This window comes from Leuciscus leuciscus (genome assembly GCF_965113295.1).
Source record: "Leuciscus leuciscus genome assembly, chromosome: 5".
NCBI classification, from domain to species: domain Eukaryota; kingdom Metazoa; phylum Chordata; class Actinopteri; order Cypriniformes; family Leuciscidae; genus Leuciscus; species Leuciscus leuciscus.
This window is the reverse complement of record NC_138729.1, coordinates 36,934,709-36,946,891: the sequence shown is the minus strand read 5'-3', so window position 1 is coordinate 36,946,891 and position 12,183 is coordinate 36,934,709.

Here is a 12,183-nt window from a genome sequence, read left to right as displayed (position 1 = left end):
AATCAGAGTAGACAGAAATGTCTTCAATTCGTTTAAGGAGACTGATTGACAATTATATGCAATGCAAACAAGATTATTTTTAGTGTACTTATTTTTCCAGGTAACTGCTTTCCTTACTTTTTGTGAAATATCAGATTTGAACAATCTTGTGGGTATCCTAATATGTCACACCTGTTCTTTATTTCCAAGGATGATCAATTTGATATTAACTCAACAGTATAAAAATTCAGTTATAATTCTAACAATTTGTTATATAAAAAAAAATATTTTCATAATATGAGTTTCTTTAGCATGCACCAATCAAATATAATTCACATCTGTGTATGTTCAAATATGTTTTAACAAAAATATATGTCAGGCACATAATGATTTTTGTAATGCCATCCTCCGATAAAGACTGAAGTCCTGTTCTTTTATTGTGTCCAGCTGTTTCCAAGAATCCCCCCACTGAACTCAATCAATAGGACATCAGAAGACAGCTGGGCACTTAAAGAACCCTGCCACATTTACCCTTGACCTTCAGTTCTTCTTCTGCTCTTCTCCACTCACTGCACTTAAGGGAGAATTTAACAGCGTGTGGTAATAATAAGGCCTTATGTTCAAATATGTTCTGCAAAGGTGACACATTTTTCTTGGAGCTTTAGAGAGATGCTATGTTGTATTCCTTTTTTGTTCTTCAATGAACATTATGCTCATAACACAAGGCATGCAAAATATATTATGTATATTTAATTGTGCATGGCATGCTCATTTCACCCACTTTTACATCTAACGCTTTTTAAATGTAATCTTTAAAATTACTAATAATTTAGTAACACTGTTAAATGGAATCTTTACCAAATCTCAAAATAAATAAAAAAGTGATGTCTAAAGTCATTAAACAATAGAGTTTAGTTTTAGTATTTATTTCTTTATTTATAAAAAAAATAAAAAAAATAAAAAAATTGTGCCTTCATGTTTTCCTTTTATCCTTTTGTCATCATTATATTGTGCTCTGGAAAATAGTCATTTACTTTTTTTTCCACGCTATCCTTTTCCATCCAGTAGTGAGCTTGAGTCTATTAGGTATTACTTGATATTACCATAATGTTTTTAAGCAACTCAACATGTTTTCTTCCTTGATCAACCACAAAGCAAACGGCACAGCTTCTTTCTATCTTTTAATATTCAACAGCTGCCCAGGGCGCTGGCTTTGTTTGGACATAATAAATAGCATGTTTGTCTAAAAAATGGTGCACCATTCAATTCCCTGGAACTGAAGGCACCACACTTTCCATCAAAATGTAATTCCTGCCTTCTTAAAGGTTTATTCTTTTGTAATCAAAATGTTCCTGCTTTAATGCAGTCTGGCGACCCCTGAGTTCTTTCACAGACTCTTGATGCAGGAAATGATATCAGGCACAAATCAGACCTGCGTGAGGATCAAAAGAATTTGCTGGTGAATCACACTGAATATATTTCTCGCTACAATAAGACAGTGTCTGCATCTAAAGAGGAAGACTTATAGGATCTTGTACTGACAGAAATCCATTGCTAAATCTCTGGGAACGTCCTGATTTCATATACAGCTTGAGGTGACGTGGGAGCATCTCTCCATTACCACCAGCAACATCTCGCCATCTCGGGCTGGTTGATGTAGCACACTTTGTAAATTACACGTCACATGGTAGTTTTTCAGCGACTTCACTGCTGATTTCCTATCCTCAGGAGGCCACTATATAGCTCAATGTTTGGAAATTTCCATAAATGTGCAATTGCGCACAAGTTTCAAAGTGTCACAGTTTGAATTAGAGTTGTTTCCCCCCATTATGTCCTTCATGGATGATGAAGGAAAAAAAGTGTCAGTGTTTGTTTTGTACACATAAACGAAGGATGAACTCTGTTATAAGTATTGCATAAATAATGCAATTTTTTTGTTTACTTTGCATTTGAAAAAAAACAACCCTCTAATTCATTTTTGTCAGTTCAATTTCCAGTTCATGCTACCAGGGAAAGCTTAGAAATTTCAACTTCTAAGTTCAACTTCTAAACTTTTTTAATTAGCCTCATCTAATTCTGTATTATAAGCCTATTTTCATCATTTTGAATGACTAAAATCTTTCTGTGTCTTAAGAATGCATTTCAGCTAAGGAAAATGCAGGCTACTTTTTACAGTTTGTTCTATTTCTGTGACTGAAATGTTCTGTACATTCACCTGATTGGGAATCTGATTTGCAGCCCTGAATGTTTAGACGATACACACCTCATTACAAATGCTCTGCAGGGCCTCAGATTGAGCTGCGGTGTCTGAAGCCAGCTACTTAATCCTACTCCAGATCTTTCTCAATACCGTTCGTTTGCAGTGTGTTGACGGATATTCCCAGGTTATGCTGTATTGATTGCTGTTTTAACATCTAAAGGACAGATTCCTCTCCTCTGTCCAGCATGCTCAATATTTTGTTTCAGGCTTACAATTCACATTTAATTAACCCACTCTCCACTAAAATAAATCAATATGTAGATCTAGAGAAAACTACTCATGTTTGGCCCTAGAACACAAAACAAATTCTGGATTCCACAAGCGTTTCAAAAGGCTTATGATGATTGAGGTTAGTTTCTGAAAAGAACGAGTCTAACATTAGAGAGCCATAGAAATCACACTGACATTTTCATATCCTCAGCACTCAGCACATATTCGGATGAGGCCAGTTTGACAATTTACATTGTAAATAAGGTCTGCTAAAGTGTGGTTTATGTGGTCTTATATTGTATATATTACAAAAAAGGTTTTCAAGTCATCAAATCTTGATAAACATTTTTGCAATTAAATCCCCTTTTTTGACAATGGACAGCAAGAGTTCTGAAATCTCCACTTGCAGACAAGGTTGAAGTCTATAGCGACATATAGCTGACAGAGAGCTGATACTACTGTAGTTTTAGAGGAAGAGGACTAGATACAGATTTGCCTTTAGACATTATGCAAGCACACAAACAAATGCAATGAATGAGCTCTTGTTGCTATAAGCCGTTGGGAATGGTCAAGGCCGCCTTAATGCACGGGCTTACCTGGGCTGAAGCCCAGGGGCCTCCCAAGTTCAGGGGCCTCCCATGTTCAGGTTCATGATGAGCTGAAAAGGTCATATTGTTTTAACTTGTCAGATTTTGTCGCTGTATGTCGCTAGTCGCTTGTGGGTGTTGGTAGTGCTGTCGCTCTAATGTTATTGTTAGGGTGCGTTCACACCAAACGCGAATAGAGCGTCTGGCGCGAGTGATTTCAGTGTTGTAAAGACGCGTTTACGCGCGTCTAGAGGTCCCGCGGCGCGAATGAGACTGCTCGTCTGGCCACATCTATACAAAACACCACCACAAGTGATATTATACAACTATATAATTTTAATTTGACTAGGAATTAGGCTCAAAAGAAACAGTATGCTGTTGGGAGAGTGTTTTTATATCTACCACACAGCAGTGTTCAGGGATTAAATCATTTACTAGATTAACGATCGATCAATCTACAAATTAAACTCACTCATACTGTCATCAATTACTAAAACGTCATCCGAATTTGACAAATAAATAGGCTAATACATTTTCTTGTCTCTAATAGTCAACATAATGCACTGTAAAATGAACTGCAGCAGTGCTAAACTTGCATCATAAAACTACAACACTCGAACTATAAATGTATGAATTAAACTCACTGAGACTGTCGACAGTTTCTTTTCCATGCATCATTTTATTATATCCATGTTTGTGGTTACAGTCAAATCATATAAAACAGTGAAATCGCCCTTGAACTCTTCGGTCTTGCCGATTCACATGCAATTTCACTCGAGACGGTGACGGGAGCTGAGCTCCACTGAAAGGCTTCTTTCCTATTGGTCGTCGCTCGCGAAAATCGCTTCTCATTTGCATAAAGTTGAAATTTAGTTGCTGTGTGTGGTTGTTAAATAAAGTGTCTTGTGTTTATGTGCTCAGTGATATGTTAATAACAATATTAAAATGAAAAACAATATTTAAAAAAATCACTGTTGTAGGTCTCGAAAGAAACTAATGCATTTTGTGATGTAGATTACCTATAGATAGGCTATTACACTTTTTTTTAAATGAGACTCTTTAAATTGAGGGGATGGGGGGCCTACAAAACCTCTCAGCCCCGGGGCCTAACATTAGGTTAAGGCGGCTCTGGGAATGGTGATATTGAAGTTTGATTTACTCTGCTGAAACTTGGCTTGGAGCTAATACTCATGACTAAATGTATACACCAAACTGATTTCACATCGTGTAGATGATTATTTCTTGTGTTGTTTATTTTAAAGTAACCCCTTTCTGTTTGGAACCCTTCTATACTTTTATCCCCTTTGGCTGATATTAAAATATGTAACTTGTTGGCTCAGATTAAAAGCACACTTCTGATATGTTACATTTGTAAGATACCACATTACAATTTACGTTTACACAAAAAAAGTTTACAATTATATTGATATTGACGTTCTTGTGTTTAAATTATATTGTACAATAGCTTCACATTTTTTTATTGAAAGAAATTAATACTTTTTGAAATACCCTTTTTAATGCAAGGATTAATTAAATTGATCAAAAGTGTCAGTAAAGACATTTATAATTTTACGAAAGATTTCTGTTTCTAACTTTTTCTAACTATTTTAAACTTTCTATTCATCAAAAAAATCCTGAAAAAATGTGACCCTGGAGACTGGAGTAATGATGCTGAGAATTCAGCTTTGCCATCACAGGAATAAATGTTTAAATGTATATTGTATGGAAAATATATATATATATATAAAAACACATAAATCATGCTAGCAACATGCTAAATAATGAAAGTGACATGCTAAATCATGCTAGCAACATGTTAATTCATGCTAGCAGCATGCTAAAACATGTTAACAACATGTTAATTCATTTTAGCGTTAAAACATGATAGCATCATGCTAATTCATGTTAACAAAATGTTAATTCATGTTATCAACATGTTAAAACAATTTAACATGTTAAATCATGTTAGCAACAAGGTAATTTATTCTAGGAACACGATAATTAATGCTAGCAACATGCTAATTCATGTTACAAGTGTGTTAAATCATGTTAGCAGCATGCTAATCCATGCTAACAACATGCTAATCTATGCTAACAACATGCTAAAACATGCTTAACAAATGTCAAATCATGTTAGCAACATGTTAATTAATGTTAACAACATTTTAAATAATGCTTGTTGCATGCTAATTCATGTTACCAAAAGGATAAAGCTTGCTAGCAACATGTTAAATCATGCTAGCAACATACTAATTCATGTTAACGGCATGTTAACAGCCCACCCAAACGCCTGCCTTGCCCACCCAATCAGAATTGGAACAGATAGTGTTAATTTGTTTTTACGATTTGTGCATTGATTAAAAGCAATCTGAGGTGGTTTTTGTATTGAAAGGTTTGATGAAGAGCTTTAGAATGCCCCAAACAAACACCAGAAATGTGCTGTATTTTACATTTATTTACTGAAAGTAATGGTGCGGTGTGTCATGCACGTCTGTAGCGGAAAAGCAGAGGCTGACAATCACGCAAAAATGTTTGCGTGCTATCAAGTTGTGAATTACGAGGAGTTGTATCTTCGTGATATGTATCTACATATTTACTTGTAACCTAAATATTAATATAGGCTACAGCTCTGATTTGAGTTTTGATTGAATACCAAGATGAAATTTGCTAGAAATCAATCTATCTATCTAGTATTGGTGTAAATTTGCATACAGGTGGTCAAACAAATCGGCTCTGCAATTTTAACTTCTTTAGAAATACAATTATACACATGTTTCTTTAAATTGCATTTTACTATATTAACAATGAAAAATACTGAACTAAATACTCACAGACATATGTTTTGAAAGCCTTTGCAACATGAAACAGGATGGCAGTTCTGTTGAATTTCTTCTGATGCAACACTAAATACAGCAACTCAAGAAGGACACAATTAATTAAAACGTCTCGGTTATGTATGTAACCCTCGTTCCCTGAGTAGGGAATGGAGACGTTACGTCAGTGACGACGAATGGGGTTTCACTTAGAAAGCCTATCACCTTCGAGTATATAAAACGAGCCAATGGCAAAGAAATGCCATGGGTCTGTGGAATTTGCATAGCGTAACTCCGCCCCACCTCGTGGGTATATAAGGAAGTATGCCGGCAACATGCAGATATGTCATCGCATCGCTAACGTGTCCGTGCCCTACTCAGGGAGCGAGGGTTACATACTTAACCGAGACGTTCCCTTTCATGGTCACTACGAGTCACGTCAGTGACGACGAATGGGGTTCCCAGTCTAATCACGCCACCTCAGCTGTCTTCCAGTGCCCTGCGTAAGTCTGAAATCCCTGTCGTGAGACTAGCACGGACGAAGGACTCCTACTTAACACAGGAATACCAAGGTACACTGGGAAGCATATCTCAGCGGAATATGCAATCAGTGCCAGCCCGAGGGGTGGGACTTAAGAATACACATATGACCCGGAGGGGCTGCATATGGAGTATCACTGGGGTGTCCAGCCGCAGGTGGAATATTTCAACCCCAGGGGTGGCAAGGTGGCTTGCCGAGGGAAAGACACATGCTCAGGGAGGCTTACAGTGGAAATACACATGTGGGGGTCGCCCAGAGGGGGAACCATGCACATGGAGGCACCTAGCCAAGCGTGAAAGCTGCCGGTGGCATAACTCTGGCATTGGCGTCAACAGCGCTGGAGGAACTCAGGGCCTGCGGGGAGGCTCACCTGAGGAAAATATTGCATGTATCCCGTCCGTGGAGAGGAATGGTGAGCAAGCGAAGACACCTGAGCAGAATCTAGTACCGGCTGGTTGAAGCGAGTACATGAGAAGAAACTGGCTCCACTCGGAGATTGTAGAATCGCGCGAATGTCTTAGGTGTCGCCCAGCCTGCAGGTCTGCAGATGTCTGTCAGCGAGGCGCCATGCGCTAGAGCCCAAGAGGAGGCCACACTCTGGGTGGAGTGGGCCTTCACACCAAGGGGGCACGGTCGACCTTGCTGCTGGTACGCCAAAGCAATGGCGTCCACTATCCAGCGAGACAACCTTTGCTTGGAGAGAGCCTTTCCCTTCAGCTTCCCACCATAACAGACAAAGAGCTGGTCTGAGGTCCTGAAACACTGCGTTCTGTCTACGTAAGCACGTCTGCGTACTGGACAGAGCAGTGCCAAGGATGGGTCTGCCTCCTCCAAGGGCAGCGCTTGCAGGTTCACCACCTGATCTCGAAAGGGAGTGGTGGGAACCTTGGGCACATATCCAGGCCGGGGTCTCAGGATCACGTGAGAGTTAGCCGGCCTGAATTCCAGGCACGCTTCGTCAACCGAAAATGCCTGCAGGTCCCCTACCCTCTTGATGGAGGCCAATGCAACCAGGCGCTGTCGTAATTGACAGGAACTGAAGCTCCACTGATTGCAGAGGCTCAAAGGGAGCACTCTGCAGGGCAGTTAAAACCACTGAGAGGTCCCAAGAGGGTATGAGAGGACTGAATCCTCCTCGCCCCTCTCAGGAACCTGATGATCAGGTCGTGCTTTCCCAGAGACTTACCTTCAACTGCATCGTGATGTGTGGCAATGGCGGCAACATACATTTTCAGGGTGGAGGGAGACAGCCTTCGCTCCAACCCTTCTTGCAGGAAGGAAAGCACGACACTGATCGGGAATTTCGTGGTGTCTTCACGACGGGAAGAACACCAGTTGACGAAGAGGTTCCACTTTAACGCATAGGCATGTCTCGTGGACGTTTCTCTAGCGGAAGTGATGGTAGGCCCCACCACTGGTGGTAGGGTACTCAAACCTGCCTCGTCCCGTCCAGGAGCACACGTGGAGGTTCCAAAGATCGGGGCGAGGGTGCCACAGGATGCCCCGTCCCTGAGAAAGGAGGTCCTTCCTCAGAGGGATTGACAGCCTGAGACATGCACAATAAATTTTTTTTTTTGCCTTATGCAGTTTTGTTTTGCTTTTCCCTCCATTGTACCGAACTTGTACCGAACCGTGATGTCTAAACCGAGGTATGAACCGAACCGTGACTTCTGTGTACCGTTCAACCCCTATTGCTGGCACATCGTAATAATATTTCTTGGTGCGCATAAAAGACTTAAAAAATCTTACCAACCAAAACATTTGAATGGTAATGTACATTTTATTTTTTAATTGCTAGTCTTGAAGTTAAATCTTCATTTAAGATTTACAGGCTCAGTCTCCAGATTATGTATTAATTATTAATAAAAGAAAATGTAAAAATATCTGAGGAAACATAAAGGTGGCTTAATATTGCATTAGGCCAATGTATGCTTGGCTCCTGTCCTGATTATTAATTAGCTAACATGATTGAAAGTTTTACCTGGAATTATCGCTGTGAGTTAGTTATCAGGACTGCCCACAGTCAGCCTTCTTCTTAATCCACATGATGATTGTGATCATGTGTCTCGTTCTTTAGTGAATTTTGTCTGTGTGTACATATTTTGGTCACATAATAAAGCTGCTCTTACATGCTTAACCCCTGCTCACTGACGATACACTTACACAGATGTGTGAGCAAGATCTGCTAGAAGACAGTGGACTTGCCATTTTTGTGAACAACAGATGGTGCAGACCAAGACACATGGTTTGTAACCCATATGTACATCTATTCACTGTTGAATTGTGGCCATATTTTCTACAGCAGGACTTGCTCACATGCTGTAGTTTTTGACTGAACTCCTTGCCCTCTGCAGAAGCAATAAACACTAGGGTCAGCAAACTCAACACAATTAATTCACCTTTCAGGATTTGAATGGTGTATTCATCTCTGCTTTCACCAGTTGTTTGTCAGCGTATTGATTGCCTAACCTCAGGAAACTGAACTCTGATCTGTTGCTTTGCTTCCCTTGGGTAGATTGGAAAACAACTTTGTATATCTTCATTCCCAAATACATATCCTGCAGTTGTCCATCATCACCAGGACTATATGAAAGTGGAAAAAGATAATAGAGTAAGCTGTGTGTAGGAGACTGGGATATGTTCTTCAAATCAAACTTTGGCATCAAATCATTACTGGCTACATCAATATCTGTCAAGATCATTCATTCCCCTCAAAATTAGGACATTCCAAACAACAACAAAACCTAAAGACAAGCTTATTAAAGTGATAGTCCAAGCTTTACAATGGCAGTGAATGGCCGTTTAAGTTTTGAAATCCATCAAAGTGCATCCATCCATGTTAAAAGTGCTCCACACGGCTCTGGGGGGTTAATAAAGACCTTCTGAAGTGAAGCGATGCGTTTGTGTAAAAAAAAAATCCATATTTAAAACTTTATCGACTAAAATAACTAGCTTCCAGCAGACGATTTATGGCGAAAGAGTAACCCTTGACGCACAACGTAATGACGAACGCAGAAGCGCAGAGGATAGAGCAAAATAAAACACTAGTCACAAATTAGAAGTCTAAAATTACAATTTTTAAAGAGAAATGTCATAGGAGCTTGAGCTTGTTGCCCAGCTCTGTTTGTTTGAACCGCGAGAGGTGTCAAAGCTTACGCTACTCCAACATCCTACGTCATACATCGTCAAGTGTTACTCTTTTGGCGTAAGTCGACTTGCGTAGGCCGTCTGCCGGAAGCTAGATATTTTAGTCGATAAAGTTTTAAATATGGATATTTTTCTTACATGAATGCATCGCTTCACTTCAGAAGGCCTTTATTAACCCCCCAAAGCCGTGTGGAGCACTTTTATCATGGATGGATGCACTTTGATGGACTTGAAAAAATATACAGCCATTCAGTGCCATTATAAAGCTTGGAATTTTTTATATAACTTCGATTGTATTCGTCTGAAAGAAGAATGTCATATACACCTAGGATGACTTGAGGGTGAGTAAATCATGGGCTAATTTTCATTTTTGGGTGAACTATCCCTTTAAGATGAAGGACTTCAAGTTTTAAAACGAAAAGGAGTTTTCCTACAGCATACCATTTAAGTTTAGAGTTGGTAAGTTTTTTTTATGTGTTTTTGAAAGAAGTCTCTTGTGCTCACAAAGGTTGCATTTATTTGATAAAAAAATACAGTAATATAGAATTTAAAATCTAATTGAACATATTTTAAAATGTACTTTATTCCTGTGATGCAAAGCTTAATTTTCAGCAGCCATTACGCCAGTTTTAAGAAACATTTATTATTACCAATGTTAAACCAGTTGTGCTTCTTAATATTTTTGTGGAAACCATGATACATTTTTTCAGTATTCTTTGATCAATAGAAAGTTCAAAAGAACTTTATTTGAAATATCAATAATTTGTTACATTATAAGTGTATTTTTTGTCACTTTTGATCAATTGAATTCATCCTTGCTGAATAAAATTATTAATTTCTTAAAAAAAAAACAACAACTTACTGACCCCAAACTTTTAAACGGAAGTTTACATAGATAGAACAACACAGAGGAATAAGGGAGTGATGTTAGCATGGGGGAACTTATGCAGGGTTAATGAGCTTTGCCCCAGTTTGTGGTGTTTTTCAGCACCTGTCGTCCCTCTCACTGCTCAGAAAAAATTATCTTCTTTAGAACATCTTTTTTCATAGATTATTTTCTATCAGCAGGTACCATATAATAAAAAAAATTAAGTGTATTAAAAGTGAATAATACACCAGAAACAAATTCTGCTTGATTTATTTTGTGGTGGAAATGTTTCATGATATTAACCCTGAATGATATCCCTATTGGCATAGTGAAAAAGTCAGTTACTGTTTTGAGTAAGATCTCCTAGCCATGATTTATAGACAGCTACAGGACAGCTTTATCTTTTTGAATCTTTAACATTGGGGTTATTTTAAGGTTGATGGTGACTAATTGCAGACATGGAGAGAGACACCAGCACAAATGTGATTAAATGTCTCCATGTTGTAGGATGGCAGGTGACCCATTTCCCAAGAAAATTTAAATGGGTCTTTTAGACTGATTGCAGCCAATGACTTTTTAAGGGACAGTTGGCCTACAAAGCTTGCGGATTTCAGATGAACTGCAACTGAAACTCATTTATTGGCCATCATCGTTCAGTAACTGACTAGCTCGTGTTTTTCTTCCCTCTTTTCATGACTGAAGAAATAAAACCTCCATCTGACTTAAGCTTGACTGAACTCAGATAAATTGCTGTGAAAGGAAAGAAATCTGCAGATCTTCCCCACAAAAGCTGTTGATGGACAATTTATCTTCCCTTGTTTGTTGCAACCTAGCAGATGCTTTTGAAAATGAAAAACCGAAAAGAGGCAAGGGAATTTTACTCTGCTAAACATCATTTTGTCACTTTCATTCCACAGTGTTTACTCGGTCAGGTTTGTTTGGGTGTTCGCACATGGCAGATGCACAGATGTGAAAATGATAGCTGGGGAATGAAGAAAAATGCTGCAAAGTGATTTTTTCTGATCAATATTAATGCTGTCTGGACAAATCCTCCCACAATGTTAACAAGCCACTCCTAAGGGTCTAAAAAAGAGTGTCATGTATGCATAATGACCCCTCATTGATTGTCTTTCCTGAAGTCATGCATTGATTGTTTACTGTTTTGCTGGATGAAATCTGACTACTTTCCCAGGGTAATGACAATACATAAAAATCGATCACCTTACATGTCAATTCTGACATTTTTCTATTCTAGAGTTAGTTAAGGTACATGTTAAGATGGCTGAACAAATGTATATATTTCTCTGTCACCTAATGCAGAAGTTTTCAAATGGCTGTAAGGGGTGGTAGGAGTCTGTGGAAATATGTAGAGAAAATTGTTTTTAAACAGTATTTTTTTAAATGCATTTACTGATTTTTATATATTGATACATGTTGCTTACGGTTGGAAATCATGAACGATAACAATTATTTTATTCTATAAAAATATAAAAAAAACAAATCCTTAAAGGTTTATACATCTAATATTACACTAATAATGTGCAGAAAAAAGATTCACTGTCAACTTAATACAAAGTAAATATTCTCTAGATATTTTTTTAATTATTAGCTTTGTCTTAAGTATAATATAAAAGCGAATTATTTAATTTTGGAAACTTTATCATTTTCTCCCACAGTACAAACTGTACATTTATAGAGCTGGCATTATATTTTGGTAAGGGGGGTCCCTTGCAAGGGGATCATCGTCTTTTGGGTTCCTTGGCATCAAGAGAAGAACA